General features: G+C 40.7%; 1 pseudogene; it reads left to right on the top strand.

The window, feature by feature from the left end:
• Positions 1-1,045: 1,045 nt before the first annotated feature.
• LOC148147645 (uncharacterized) lies at positions 1,046-4,548 on the top strand (annotated as a pseudogene).
• Positions 4,549-16,745: the final 12,197 nt, after the last annotated feature.

Below are 16,745 nucleotides of genomic sequence, written 5' to 3'. Positions count from 1 at the left end.
CTGTTACCAGTACTGACACAGAAGCCTTGATGCTGAAAGCAAGCAAGCTGTGGGAGAAGTGTGGTCTGTTGCACCCACTGTACGGTTGGTTTGTGTTTGAAGTCATGTGATGGTCATTGAAACTAAGCTCACCTATGCAAGAAACCCATTTCTGAAATGCAACCCGTGCATACAATAAGACCTAACTGAGCAGCGTACACGCAGCATGCTGGCAGCAACAACAGGCAACGAGCCAGAGATTGTGTAAACCCTAGGCAGCAACATGACGTTTAACAGCAAGATTGACCGGGATGAAATTCAGCATGGAATAATCTTCAATGAGAAGGTGAACAGGCTTTCCACATCACAAATGTGATATAGCATGTGGACTCAGTCAAACAGAAAGAAGATTCTATCACTATTAACACTATATGCCTGTAGAAAATTGACAAACACAAATGCAAGACCACATCATGGAGTAAATTATTTCAACTTTAATTAGCCAAAGCCTAGTGTACAATTAAAAAGAGATAACGATCATAATAAAGATAGATATTTGAAAATATAAGAAAAAATATTTGCGGGGAAGGAACTGCAATGGTTAAATTTTCCTTTTCTTTTCATAACAGTGCAAGTGTAACAGAATGTGAAATTCACTTGTCTGAGAAATGTGACACTGACCACTTTTCCCAAAATCAATCCATTTTAAATAATAACCTGCAGGTTTTCTGTAAGTGGTTGTGCAGATAACCCTTGTTGTTATAGAACTCTGGTAAAACTGCAGAAACATTAAGGGGCTGTCATCCTTTAGGCCACTGAAGAGATCAGTACTGCTTTAGTTTGGAATGAAGTGAGCATGGGACTAAAACGTTGACTGTCCAACAGTTGATGGCATATGTTTGGGTGAAGCTTTTAATTGTATAAAATGCTTGTGGCAGCCATGAGCAATGCTGAGAAGCAGCGTGCTGCATTGCTTACCACTAGCATACTTTGGTAGAACATCCGACAAATTAAACCACTCCATCTCTGTCACCATATTTCTTCACACTTAGCCCTATATGAGGTTATGAACCACTGTGTGGAGCCAGTGAAAGAGGAAACTTGGCATAACCAGTCCAGCAGTAAACTAGTGGAAATTAAGAGGTAAATGTTCCGAGCAGTTGCATTGTGAATAAGGTGAAATGTATTACAATTCCTGTTTGCCAATGCTTGGGAAAAATTATATAGGACCCAGATCTTTCTGTAATGTCCAGTTGAGTGTCTACAAATTTACAGGGTCAGATAGTCCCAGAGAGGTCCATTTGTCCTCAACCCAATTAATTGAAGCACTTCAGTGCTATATTTATTGGCAACTAAAGAGCTGCTTCCTGTCAGGCTGCAATTTGCAGCTAGAAAGAGGTGTCAGGATGCGGGGACTTGTTGGATGACTTACAACATGGCACCTTGTACAGGTCTCAGGCAGGAAAGGGGATGCAGCCTCCTTCATTGGTTCCATTCCCAGGTTGGAGCATCACCCTCTTCTTCAAGGAATTCACAATTTACCTGTCCCACTGCCCTCCTCATACCACACCTAGTTGACCTCCCAGCCTCATTACAAGACTGCACACATGCCTTGTTTTTATGGGCTCTGATTCTTAGACTGGTGAGATTATTTGTAGTTCCAGCAGTAGCTAGCATTCCCATGGCACTGTCAGGATTACAGGGTTGCCAGCACTCAGTTGGACCAATTGATCTGAGGTGAGAGTCCTTTCTGTGTGAGAGGCAGAATCCCATCTCATCATTTAACATTAATTGGCCACAAGGCAGACTGTATTAACATGGAAACATATTTCCTGTGAACTCTTCAGGTGACACGGTGGGAATCTCCACAACTCATTAAAATTCTGTGTTTATTTTGAACTACCCAAGCATGTGATTGATCTCTTCTAAGTACTTCTTCCCTAATGTCACCAATAATTTTGTATGATTCCCATTCCCAACACACAAAACAGCAGCTAATGAACGTGGAAGACCCTATACAGACAACAAGCAAAACCAATGTCATTTACAAACTACTGTGCAAGAACTGTAACAAACAATACATTGGATAAACAGGCAGAAAACTAGCCACCAGGATACATGAACATCAACTTGCCACAGAATGACATGACCCTCTCTCACTAGCATTCTTACAAACGGATAAGGAAGGATACCACTGACTGGGACAACACATCCATCCTAGGACAAGCCAAACAGAGACACACACAAGAATTCCTAAAAGCATGGCATTTCAAATGGAATTCTATCAACAAGCACATTGACTTGGATCCCATTTACCACCCCCTGAGATAAAGAACAGGAAATTACATCACAATAAGAAATTACATCACTACAGGAAATGACACTACCAACCCAAAGAAATCCAAACATATAAATAGAAAGCAGGAATCATCAGCAGTGCTTCGTCTGGAGGCTCACTGAAGATGTTACCGAGTGTGGTGACAAAACATCTGAAGACAAACCTTCCAGCTCATTGAGCAAACCTACATCCAGAACTTGCTAACACCTATGGGCGCAATAAGCTAAAGCTGGCCTGAAAATGGGAAGCGAATGCCAGTTGACAGAGTGCTACCTGCGAACAGCTGTACTTCCTGCATGAATGCCTAAGAAAACAGGTACTACCTAAATGTGTTACATACAAACCTCCACTTAAAACTCCATTGGCCAAAAGAATAGCAGAGCAAAGCGGTCTCAGAATGCTTAGAGAAATGATTAATGATGCCCACAACATACTCCATAAATACAATTGGGAAAAATTGTACCAAAAATCTTTAGATTAGAGTCCCTACAGTATGGAAACAGACCCTTTGACACAACAAGTCCATACTGACCCTCGAAAGAGTAACGCACCCAGACACATTCCCCTACCCTATACCTACCCCTAACTAATGCACCTAACACTATGGGCAATTTAGTATAGCTAATTCCCCCGGGCAGCACATCTTTGGATTGTGGGAGGAAACCAGAGCACCTGGAGGTAACTCACACAGACATGGGGAGAATGTGTAAACTCCACACAGATGGTGGCTTGCAGTGGGAATCAAACCTAGTTCCCAGGTGCTGTGACGCAGCAGTGCTAGCCACTGTGCCACCCCAGTTTACTCGCTCATGCAACAGATCATGAATGGACAGACATAGTACAGCAAGCCATTAATATTAGACTGCGACATACACAGAAAATGAAAAAGCTAGATCTGCAGAAAAAACTAGGCAAACTTACACAAAGTAACAACACTGAAAACACAGAAGCATGGATTAAAAACTTATCTGACCGACCCTTAACAGACACTGAAAAAGTCGTCTTAGTAAGAGGATTAAATTACAACTTCCAGGATTCAGACAAGAAAGATTTCTTAGCAGCATTAGAAACAACGCTGAAAGCCAACCAGCTCAGAAGAAACCCAGCAAACTATCAGACAGGTAGTCACACCAACATTAAACAGACAAAAAGAAGGCAACACACTCAATACACAAGAAAGGAAAGCACTAGAAAGACTAAAAAAAGATAAAAACATTGTTATCCTACGTGCAGACAAAGGACGCTTGACAGTCATTTTAAATCAAAGAGACTACATTGAAAAAGCGAACACATTACTTGCAGATACCAACACTTACCAACAAGTGGCGATAGACCCGACCCCACAACTAGAGAACCGAATCACAGCCCTATTCAAAATCTTCAGAAATCTGGAGAAATAAATAAACCAAATTCCGAAAAAGGAAACTAGACGGATCCAACACACCATGCTTCTACGGATTATCCAAAATTCACAAACCAGGAGCCCCCTCAGACCCATAGTCTCGCTACCTGGAACACCAACTTACAGACTGGCCAAGGAGATACACCAAAGACTGAAACACTTAGTAGAAGACTCACACCACTCTATCCACTCCACCCAAGAATTCCTGAAGACCATTAAAGACAGTAAGATAGAAGAGGATGAAATAATGGTCTCCTTTGATGTAACAGCCCTATTCACATTAATCAGCATCAACCTGGCCAAGGAAATACTGACTACGCTCTTAGAAGACTGAAAGACACATACACCAAACACCACCAAATTCATCAGCAAGGACAATATCATCAATCTAGTGGACCTATGCCTTATCACCCACTTCACCTTCAACAACAAAGCCTACAGACAAACCAACGGAACACCCATGGGATCTCCGATATCAGGGTTCTTAGCAGAGGCAGTAATGCAGAGACTCGAACAAACAGCTCTGCCAAACATCCAACCCAAACTTTGGGTCTGCTACGTGGATGACACCTTTGTCATCACTAAATAAAACAAATTAGAGGAAACCTTCAAGACCATCAATAATAACCTTACTGGCATAAAATTCACTAAAGAGGAGGAAAGCAAAAACAAACTGCCATTCCTAGATGTCACAGTGGAGCAAACAGCCAATGGGGAACTTCAAACCAGAGTCTACAGGAAACCAACACATATGGACCAATTATTAAACTACAAAAACAATCATCCCAACATCCACAAATGAAGCTGCATCAGAACATTATTTCAATGAGCCACCACACGCTGCAGCACAGAGGAACTATGCAGAGCAGAAAAAAATAACCTGTATAGTCTATTTAAAAAAAGGGTATCCAATGAACACAGTCCGATGATTTCTCAGCAACAAACCTAAACAAGCAGACAAAACGCGTCCAGCAACCCTAGCCACTCTCCCCGATATCAAAAATCTTTCAGTAATGACTGCCAGACTAGTAAGGCCCCTTGGTACCATGGTAGTCCACAAATCCACCAACACACTAAAACAGCAGCTAATGAATTTGGAAGACCCTATACAGACAACAAGCAAAACTAATGTCATTTACAAAATACCGTGCAAGAACTGTAACAAACACTACATTGGACAAACAGGCAGAAAACTAGCCACCAGGATACATGAACATCAACTAGCTACAAAACGACGTGACCGTCTCTCACTAGAATCCTTACAAACAGATAATGAAGGACACCACTTCGACTGGGAAAACACATCCATCCTAGGACAAACCAAACAGAGGCATGCACTAGAATTCCTAAAGCATGGCAGTCCAACTGGAACTCTATCAACAAACAATTGACTTGGACCTCATTTACCACCCCCTGAGAAAAAGAACAGGAACTGACATCACCATATGAAATGACATCACCACAGGAAATGACATTACCAAACCAAAGAAACCCAAACAGATAAATAAAAAGCAGGGATCATCAGCAGTGCTTTATCCAGAGACTCCCTGAAGATATTACCTCAAATGGTGACAAAACATCTGAAAATGAACCTTCCATCTCAGCTAGCAAACCTACGTCCAGATTCCCATTCTGTCCAGTGTCACTGCTGCATTAATAGCGTTTTGTGATATTATGTCATATGAAAGTTACTAAGTTGTCTTAAGGCACCCTGAAAAACAGTGTCATACTTCAAGGGGCATTGCAGTCAACACAGCTCCTCATTTTTTTTCAAACAGGTTAAAAAGCCAGCCCAGGTGCCATGGACCGACAATTTATGTAAATGGAATAGGTCTCGAGCAACTGCACTATTGCATCAGTGGTGCTAGCTCCAACATTGGTGCAAGATGATCAGTACAATTCAAATCTCTCTTGAATAAGACAAATATATGAGGCAGAAGCAGGCCACTATCACAATCAGATCATTTGCCAAATGCCCCATTAAGTTTTCTCCTACCTTCCCTCATTCAAATTGATCAACATATGTCACAATTTCTTTCCTCTTCATGTATTTATCTAGTTTTCCCTTAGTTACCTTTATATAATTCACCTCAACCATTCTCTGTGGTAGGAAGTTCACATTCTCACCAGTTTCTGAAGAAAGAAGATGTTTCTGAATTCCCTTATGTGATTTCTTGGTGACTGGTTTAGATTCCTGGTCCTTGATTTTACACTCCCTCACAAGTGTAAATATTTACCCTCTGTCTACTCCATTAATGCTTTTTGTAGAACAGAATTTTACAGTCTTCCATCAGCAGATCTGCTGGACTGTTAAATTCTCCTGGGTGGTCTTTCCACCACCTACCCACTCACTCTCAGTATTTGTCTACAATTTTATTGGGAGTAATCAGTAAGGGCTGATAAGGCCTAAGGTCTGTCTATCTTCACCCCAACTGAGGCCTTTGAGCAGCCAATCATTGATTTGGTGCTCAAATGGCCAATCTTGATGCTGGAAGAAGAGTTTAAGAATGGGATTTGGTGCTATCCCTAGGATTTATCCTGGTAGCTCCATTACAAGAAATGCACTACTCAGCCAGAGGGAGAAAACAGTTAAGAAAACACTAATAGCTGCAAATGAACAGGCTGGTTGTACTGGAGCTCCATTTTAAAGTGTATAGGTCTGACCAGTATGCCTCATTCAGAAGCAGTACTGTTCTTTTGTTCAGGGGAAGCTTTTATTCTGCACCACCAGTGCTCTCTCATCTTCCTGGTCTTATCAAAAGGACACCTAACGCCTCTTCCTCAGGGATCACTGGGATTCCATTTCCATCCCCATTTTAAAAACCTGACAGTACTCAGTGATACCAATTATGAGCTCTACTCATTCTGTACCCAAAGGAAGGGCCTGAATTTAAAGATAGCAATGTACCAACGATGCAGATGTAAGATAAGGTTATTGCCTGAAGATGATCCTTCAATCAGCTTTTCAATCCCGGACTGAAAATCAAGTCCCAGATGGCTTTGCCCCTATTGTCTGCTTTCTACTTTGCAGACAGCTAATTATTCAGCTACTAAAACAGAAATTGCTGGTCAAACACAGCAGGTCTGGCAGCATCTGTGGGAAGAAAGCAGAATTTTGAGCCCTGTGACTTTTCATCAGAACTGTTCTGATGCTGCCAGACCTGTTAAGTTTCTGTAGAAAGTTCGGTTTTTGTTTCAGATCTCTAGCATCCGCAGTTCTTAGTTTCATTTTAATTACTCTGATACTGCTCTACTACGTACACTCAATCTGACTTTATTCCATTATTTGGAAGAGTGATCTACAAATGTACCAAGGCCAGTTGAGCCTGTAAAAATGACAATATGATGTGAGGTTTTAGTGGGAACAAAACTACAGCTGATTCTAAATTCCAAAACAGCACCAAGAATCTGATAAGAATTGCTATAATGTTTAGTTTGGAACTAGCTTGTTGTAGCCCAGAAATCTCCATGTAGATAACAATTATGTGAAAAAAAATGACAAGGTTACTGAGGTATAACATTTAATAGGATTGCATTATGAGCCAATTTCCTTGCATTTGCACTAAAATGGTTTAGAAGTTTAACTTTTTGGCCTCATTTAAATTCTAGCATGTAGTTTTCAAATCCTAGTGAACCTTGATCCTTATTTATTCTTCCTTCCCAGGCTCTTCCATCAAGGCATATTAACTGTACTGTAATAGCAAATCTGCATGTGAAAATACAAAATAGCACCCTTAAGCACTTAACACACACAAAATGATGAAAGAAAAAAAATATGTTCTTCAACTAAAACGGTGAATATTTCCTCTTCGTTTCTGACTGTTCAGACTGCAACTTAAGGAATGAAAATCACGTACAATTTTCAAGCATTGAGTTGAAATCTGAACTAAGGAGGCATTTAAGCTGCAATTTTAACATTACAATGAAGTGATTCCCGTTTTGTGGTGGGCTAGAACTACAGAGTTGGCTCACAGGAGCAAGCATAATGTTCCATTTAGGTTTGACACAATGGTGATTGCTTTTTGTTGTCTTTGAGTGGTCAATTGTCACGAATGGTAGATTTAACTTGTGATGAGCCAATTACCTGGGTGACTGGCTATTCCAGCAGCATGGAGACAGTAGCCAGTTTTGACGCCTGGACCTCATTGAACAAGAAACTTCAAGTCACATCCCAATATCACTCATTTGATTTAGGACAGTGGAATATTGAGCAGCATGGAAGTTTCCCAGCTGGTGGCAAGGAAATAGTTTTAAGGTTCTTTAAAAAGAACTTTATGTTAGAAGGCACATTAACCAAGAAATAAGGGGAGTTTCTAATAAAAAGCAATGAATATGGGGACTTTAATACTTATAAAATGCAAATCAAATTGGCAAATATAATTCAAAAGCAAAGTTTGTGAAATTAATTTGAAACATTTTTTACAAGAATATATTTTGAAACTAAACTAGTAAGTGTCTATTTTTGATTGTGGAAATGTTTATACTGTTTAGAAAAGTAGTACGCCTGAGAATTGGGAGGGTTTTAGATTTCAACTATGAATGGCCAAAAATTGACTTGGGGATAATAAAAAACGAGTGAACTCAAATGATGAAATATAACTAAATATATTGCAAGAGTTTTTAAGAGTAGGTTCTTCTCCTTCTCTTTCAGGTTGTCTCTTTGGATCAAAGATAACTTGCTTCTGCTTCAGCTCATTAAGTTTTGAAACATATAATAACCCCAATGCATGGTCTGTGGACACTGTCACAGGCAGGGCTGATGCTGCTTGATGTGTTATCAGGAAGTTGTGTCCACCTTCTAATGCCTCAACTTGCCCTCTGCATATTCTAGTGAAGTCTGCTGATGTATTCACTGTCTTCCCACATCCATTTTCTCAATTTTGATAGGTCAAAAGACAGGGACTCAAAGGAAAAACCAGTGATGAGTTTTTCCCTTCCTGAGATATGGGAAGGGCAAAGTTGTGGAGGGTGGCACTGCCAACCTCTTCCTGCCATATCAGTAAGTACATTCTGGACAAAAAGGCCCATGAAAGATCTTCTTTATCCACCATCAATTAAGGTCCCTCAGTGAACAATTAAAGACCACTTAAGGACATCAACCCACCACCAACCCAGTTACCTGTGTTCCTGCAAGGTTATAAAAGTATTGTGTGTGTGACAGGGAGACAAAGATGGTCTACCTGACAGGTTCAGAGGTGGGAGGAAGATTTGACTTGCTCCAATCTGAGAGCAATTGAGAGCACAGTCAGGTCACTGGCCACTGAAAGCTACTCTTTTGTACCTGCTTCTGTTTCTAACCTCATGGACCCCAACATAAAATCAGCTTGTAATTGCAGCAACTCTTTACAGCTCACAGCCTGACTATCCATTGATAATCTCCAACTCTGAGAAGCTGCTGGCTTCTGATTGTTTGGCAGCTTCTGGTAAGCTTCAGTGTTAATACTCATGGTATACTGAGAAGCACACTGGTCAGCTCTGAAGTAGTCAAATAGAATTTGATCCAGTGGACCTTCTCCCTGGTAAAGGTGTGTGGTGGTTGAGGTGTGGTTGCCCTTGATTAAGTCTACCCTGCATCTTGTGTCTGAACACTAAATTAAACCTTAATTTAGGTGCCATATAGGCTACGATGGAAAAGGTTACATTGGAGAATAAGGAAGATTTAGAAACATTGCATTACTACGTTTTCTTAGTAGAAGACGCACAAAATACCAGAGATAATAAGAACTAATGAAAGTGAGGAACTTCAATTAACCAGTTTAGTAAAGTAAAAGTGCTAAAAAGTGCTGTGCGAAAAATTATGCAAGTGAAATCAAACAAGTTTCCTACTCCTGAAGACATCAAAATGATAGCTGTGACAATAATGGATGCAGTGATTGAGATCTTCCAAAATTCTTGAAATTCTGAAACTGTCCCATTGGATTGAAATGTGACAAATGTAACACTGCTGATCAAGAAAGATGGGAAAGGGGGAAATAAATCAGCTTGATGTCAGTCATGCCTTGATGTTGAAAGAAGTTGCCCTTCACCCCTACTTTTAGTTCAGCTCTTTTGATCATTCTTAAACCAATGGGTTCAGGGAGCTAGTTGGGTATGGCAGAACCTGACTGAGCATTCGTGAGCAGATTATTATTGAATAAGTGCCACTTTAAAATACTGCCAGTGACACCTTTCATCGAGCTAGTTGCAGGTGGACTAATAGGACACTAAATTCACTGGGCTGGATTTGTCCTGCTTTTTTATGCACAAGACATACCAGCTCAATTTTCTACTTACCAAGTAGGTGCCAGTGTTATAGTTATACAGGAACTGCTTTGCTAGTGGCCTGGCCAGTTCTGTAACACAAGCCTTCATTACTATTGCCAGCAAGCTGCCAGGATCAATAGTCTTTGTAGTATCTATTGCCTTCAGCTGTTTCTTGATATCACAAGCAGTGATTCAAATTGGCTGGTATTTGTGAATGAGAAGATCTCAGGAAGAGGCAGAAATGAATTATCCATTCAGCTCTGCTGGCTGAAGAAAGATACAAATAATTCAGCCTGGTCTTATGCACTGTTCCCTCATTGTTGATAATGGAATATTTGTGGACCCCCTTCTTCAGGGAGTTGTTTAATTGTCTATTATCATTCACAACTGGATGAAGCAGGACTTAAAAACATAAATTTGATCTGTTGATTTTGGATTCACTTTGCTTTATCTGTCTAACGCAACTTGTAGCTCTTGGCATGCTAATAGTTCTTTATTATAGCTTCACCAGACTGACTCCTTTGTCGGTGTTATGTAAGATGTGAATTTTATATATCTTTTAATATAATTTATTTGAGTTTAGAATTTGAACTATTGGCATGTGGGCTTTGGTCTCTGTGAGGGAATTTAATCATTACTGCATCAGTATTTAAAAGAGTTGTGATTATTTAAAAAATATGTATAAGACAGAGTTTTCCTGGGGTGGTAATGGAAATTCGTTTGCAATGACAGAGTGATCTATGTGAACAAAACAAAACATTTGCTTTCAAATGGAAGGATTAGGAATTTATTTTATTTTTGCTCAGAGGAAGCAACCATAGCTTGAAAAGTGTTTTGATTTCAGTATGCAGAGAATCTGGTGGAAACTGGATGTGTAAAACAGTCATTTCTAATGAACAGAATTAGAAATGTTACACAATAAGTTAGCTCAGTGTAGAGGTTTTACTTTAAAAGCTACCGACCAGAAGTGTTTGAACTCTGAGGTGATTATTAAAACTGGGGAAGTCTAAACTCTGTTGTGTGAACACTCAAAGAAGAGGCTATCACATTTTCAAGAGTGGAATTTAAAAGCAACAGTTAAGTTAAAATCTATTGATGTGATTTGAAGGGAACTCTCTCCGAGTACTGTAAAAGGTAGCCATTAGATGGAATATTGTATACTCATGTGTTTTGAAATCTTTAAAATTATATTGTATGCAAATAAACTTGTTTATTCAATCTTATTTTCTTTTGTCTAATAAGAGTCTTATTGTTAAAACTAAATCTGCAGCACTTTGTGTTTTTGTTTCACTGAAAGAACACCTCACTAAAAAAAAATCAAGCCATGACACATCAAGCCAGGTTTTAGCTTGGTATCTGATTTGTCCAGTAATAAAATCAGCTAGCATCTTAACAGCAGATATGGCTGGTACTGATCCTGATATGCCTTCCTGTATGCTTCATTGAACCTGGGTTGACCCTTATCCTACTAATAATGGAAGAGCTGGGGATATGCTAGGCCCTGAGTTACAGATGGTGGTGGAATACAATTCTGCTGCTGATGGCCCATATCATGTCATTGATGCTCAGTTTTGATTTGCTGGATCTGTTCAAAATCTATTTATTCAGTGTAGGGTGTAGGTTTGCTCACTGAGCTGTAGGTTTGATATCCAGACGTTTCATTACCTGGCTAGGTAACATCATCAGTGGTGACCTCCAAGTGAAGCAAAGCCGTTGTCTCCTGCTTTCTATTTATATGTTTGTCCTGGATGGGGCTCCTGGGGTTTGTGGTAATGTCATCTCCTGTTCGTTTTCTGAGGGGTTGATATCAGGAAATGACATCACCACAAACCCTAGGACAAACATATAAATAGAAAGCAGGAGACAACAGCTTCGCTTCACTTGGAGGTCGCCACTGATGATGTTACCTAGCCAGGTAATGAAACGTCTGGATATCAAACCTACAGTTCAGCGAGCAAACCTACAACCTAAACCTCAACCTGAGCTACAAACCTTCACAAACCTTGCAATTTATTCAGTGTGATGGTAGTTATCGAGCTTAACCTGAATGTGAAAACTGAACTTCAAGTCCACAATGGTTGTGCGGTCATCATTCTTACCGATGTTACCATGGACAGGTGCATCTCCAGGAGGTAGATTAGTGAAGCTGAAATCCTTTACGTATTCTTCATCTTGTTCATTTCTTCACCATTGGCTTCAAAGCCTGTCTCGCAGCTATGTTCTTTAGGATATGGCCAGCTCAGTCAAATGTATTATTGCTCAGCCAGTCTTGGTGATGGACATTGAAGTACTTCTCCCTGAGTGCATAGCATGCCATTGACACCCTCAGTGCCTCCTCCAAGAGGTATTCAATATGAGGAAAACTGCATCTTCACATGAGTGATGACAGTGTGGTAGGTAGTAGTTTAGCAGGAGAATTCCTTGCATATATTTGACCTGATGCCTTGAGATAGTCTGATATTTTGTACAGAAACAGTGACCATAACTGAACACTATTCCATTGGGACTTGATGTCATTACTTCCTGTTACTGCATGCTTTTAATTTCTACCTTTACTTTATCCATTAGTGGTGACAGTACCTTTCCTAGAGTAAACGTACAAGTCGTATGTTGCATTTAGTTGCACCAAACTGTGAACATAGAACATAGAACATAGAAGAACACAGCGCAGTACAGGCCCTTTGGCCCTCGATGTTGCGCCGATCCAAGCCCACCTAACCTATACTAACCCACTATCCTCCATATACCTATCCAATGCCCGCTTAAATGCCCATAAAGAGGGAGAGTCCACCACTGCTACTGGCAGGGCATTCCATGAACTTACGACTCGCTGAGTGAAGAACCTACCCCTAACTTCAGTCCTATATCTACCCCCCCTTAATTTAAAGCTATGCCCCCTTGTAATACCCGACTCCATACGCGGGAAAAGGTTCACACTGTCAACCCTATCTAACCCCCTAATCATCTTGTACACCTCAATCAAGTCACCCCTAAACCTTCTTTTCTCTAATGAAAACAGCCCCAAGTGTCTCAGTCTTTCCTCATACGATCTTCCTTCCATACCAGGCAACATCCTGGTAAACCTCCTCTGCACCCGTTCCAGTGCCTCCACATCCTTCCTATAGTATGGCGACCAAAACTGCACACAATATTCCAGATGCGGCCGCACCAGAGTCTTATACAACTGCATCATGACCTCAGGACTCCGGAACTCAATTCCTCTACCAATAAAAGCCAGTACGCCATATGCCTTCCTCACTGCACTATTTACCTGGGTGGCAACTTTCAGAGATCTGTGTACATGGACACCAAGATCCCTCTGCTCATCCACACTACCAAGTATCCGACCATTAGCCCAGTACCCCATCTTTTTGTTATTCTTCCCAAAGTGAATCACCTCACACTTAGCTACATTGAATTCCATTTGCCACCTTTCTGCCCAGCTCTGCAGCTTCTCTATATCCTGCTGTAACCTGCCACATCCTTCCTCACTGTCAACAACTCCACCGACTTTCGTATCATCTGCAAACTTGCTCACCCAACCTTCTAACCCCTCTTCCAGGTCATTTATAAAAATGACAAACAGCAATGGTCCCAAAACAGATCCTTGCGGAACACCGCTAGTGACGGCACTCCATGAAGAAACTTTGCCATCAACTACTACCCTCTGTCTTCTTCCATCCAGCCAATTCCTAATCCAAACCTCCAACTCACCCTCAATGCCATATCTCCGTATTTTCTGCAGTAGCCTACCATGGGGAACCTTATCAAACGCCTTACTAAAATCCATATATACCACATCTACCGCTTTCCCCTCATCAACCTCCTTCGTCACCTTTTCAAAGAATTCAATAAGGTTTGTGAGGCACGACCTGCCCTTCACAAAACCATGCTGACTATCCTTGATCACATTATTCCTATCCAGATGTGCATAAATCCTATCCCTTACAATTCTCTCTAAGACTTTGCCCACAACAGAAGTGAGACTCACCGGCCTATAGTTACTAGGGTTATCCCTACTCCCCTTTTTGAACAAGGGAACCACATTTGCTATCCTCCAGTCTTCTGGCACTACTCCAGTAGACAAAGAGGACATAAAAACCAAGGCCAATGGCTCTGCAATCTCCTCCCTTGCTTCCCAGAGAATCCTAGGATAAATGCCATCAGGCCCAGGGGACTTATCTATTTTCACCTTTTCCAGGATTTCCAACACCTCTTCTCTACATACCTCAAAGCCATCCATTCTACTTATTTGTGACTCAGTATTCACATCGACGACAATGCCCTGTTCCTGAGTAAATACTGAAGAAAAGTATTCATTCAGTGTCTCCCCAATCTCTTCCGCCTCCACACGCAACTTCCCACTACTATCCTTGACTGGACCTATTCCTACCCTAGTCATTCTTTTATTCCTAACATACCTATAGAAAGCCTTAGGGTTTTCCCTAATCCTACCGACTAAGGACCTTTCATGTCCCCTCCTTGCTGCTCTTAGCTCTCTCTTCAGGTCCTTCCTGGCTACCCTATAACTCTCAATCGCCCCAATTGAACCTTCACGTCTCATCTTGAGATAGGCCGCCCTCTTCCATTTAACAAGGGATTCCAATTCCTTATTAAACCACGGCTCCCTCTCACAACCCTTTCCTCCCTGCCTGACAGGTACATAATTATCAAGGACACTCAATAGTTGCTCCTTGAACAAGCTCCACATATCATTTACACTCTTGCCTTGGAGTCTACTTTTCCAAGCCACACATCCTAAGTCATGCCTCACCGCATCATAATTTCCCTGACCCCAGCTATAACTCTTGCCCTGTAGTACACACTTATCCCTCTCCATCACGAGAGTAAAAATCACCGAATTATGGTCACTATCCCCAAAGTGCTCACCTACCTCTAATTCTAACACCTGGCCTGGTTCGTTACCCAGAACCAAATCCAGTATGGCCTCACCTCTTGTTGGCCTGTGGTATTCATTTTTCAGTTTACCAAGTCCTAAAAATAACTTAATTAATTTTGCTGAATTTGTCAAATGTAATTTTCCTTTCATACATCCATGTTGCCTCTGCCAATGTCTGTTGCTTAATTTTCTAAGCGTTACGTTACTATATCCTTAATAATGAATTGCAACACTTTCCTCATTTGATTGAATGTGGCATCCTAGTCTTCTGAGCCCCACAAAAATTAATTCAGACTTAGTTTTTCAAGCTGGTCCTACCATAACATCAGAAAAACTGTTTGGAGTAGGTACAGTATCAGTTTTGTTCTAAAATGACTACTAGGTTTGTTACACATTATAGAACACTGAAATGCAACTTAATAGAAACTTACTGCCCGAAACAGTCATGTGTTTCAACCAGCTGGTGGTAAAACAATTTTAAATATGGCCGTGCTTAGATTGTACTCATGAATATGGAGATAAGTTGACCAATCCAATTTGGAGCTGTTACTATCACATTAAAGCTGATTTTAAAAAGAGTTGATTGCCTTTTCTAGAACTTGAGCAATTTTCATTTAAATTCTGTCAGTTTATCATCTGTATGGTTCAGATGTAAATCATCCCATAGACAGAGAATAACCCCAGTGAGGTATTAAGCATTTTTTTCGTACCTGTACATTCAAAAACTTAATACTTAACAGCTGGAAGCAGAGTTTTGACCCTGTGTAGAAGCATAAAGGAGAAATTGAATTGCAGCCAAGCAACAACAGTATGGTATACATAAAATACTGCCAGCCTGAATCTTATACTGTAGCTATTTGCCTCAGACAGCAACTAAAGTATAGATGCATCATAAGGTTATTGAGTCATTTAATCTCTGAAGAAGAATAGAATAGCATACTGATATTCTTTTATTCAATGTAATACATGAAGTAATACTCTTTCAAATGAATTATCCATGGTAAACTCTTCACCATTGGGATAAATAATTTATGCGTCGATACAACTGACTGGATGGGTATTCCCATTATGACAAATAAAATATGCTAACAATGAATTAACTCTTGCCAACTATAAGCATTAGTTGAATAAAATTAAAATTAATACTGGTCTATTGCTATATAGTTAATGAGGTGAAGAAAGATTGATTGCTGAGACCTGGTTCTTCTGTTCAAACATATGGGGCAGAAGTTTAATGGTCCCTGGAAGGTGGAAATTGAGTTGGGTCTGTCGGTAATACAGCAAGGTGACATACTGGGACAACTCCCCAACACAGTCCTATCGCTACGAAGATTTTAGAATAGTGGGCTGCCAGACATGTCGGATGCTTGCTCCAAGGTTGCAGGCAGCTGATTTGGATGCCAACAGACCCTGTAATGAGTCATTTTACAGTTAACAGAGTAGCACCATCCACATCCCATTGTGTGGAGAGACTGTGAGCTGAAGGAGGCAGCTTCCTTAGTAATGTCGCCGAACCATTGGAGTCAGATGTTCCATTATCCAAAGATGAGTCCACAAGCAAGGGAGAAGCCTTGAGGTTTCCAAGCTAACCTCTACTATTAATCTCTCATGCAGGCTGCTTTAGCTTGAGAACAGCAAGTTCTTTGGCTGGGCTGGCAACACCAAAATTCTATTTGTTGAGTTAAAGAGTGATTGAGTCAGACAGCACAGAAGCAGACCCTTTGCTCCAACCTGTCCATGCCCATATTTGTCATTTCCCAAACTAAATTAATCCCATTTGCATGTGTTTGGCTCATATCCCTCTAAATCTTTCCTCTTCCCGTACCTGTTCAAATGGCTTTTAAGTAATGTAACAATACCTGGATCTATCACTTCCTCTGACA

Source organism: Chiloscyllium plagiosum, unplaced genomic scaffold (assembly GCF_037043375.1).
Source record: "Chiloscyllium plagiosum isolate Xiang-an unplaced genomic scaffold, Cpla_swu_hap1 HiC_scaffold_15, whole genome shotgun sequence".
Taxonomy (NCBI): Eukaryota; Metazoa; Chordata; class Chondrichthyes; order Orectolobiformes; family Hemiscylliidae; genus Chiloscyllium; species Chiloscyllium plagiosum.
This window is presented reverse-complemented; position numbering and strand designations above follow the sequence as displayed.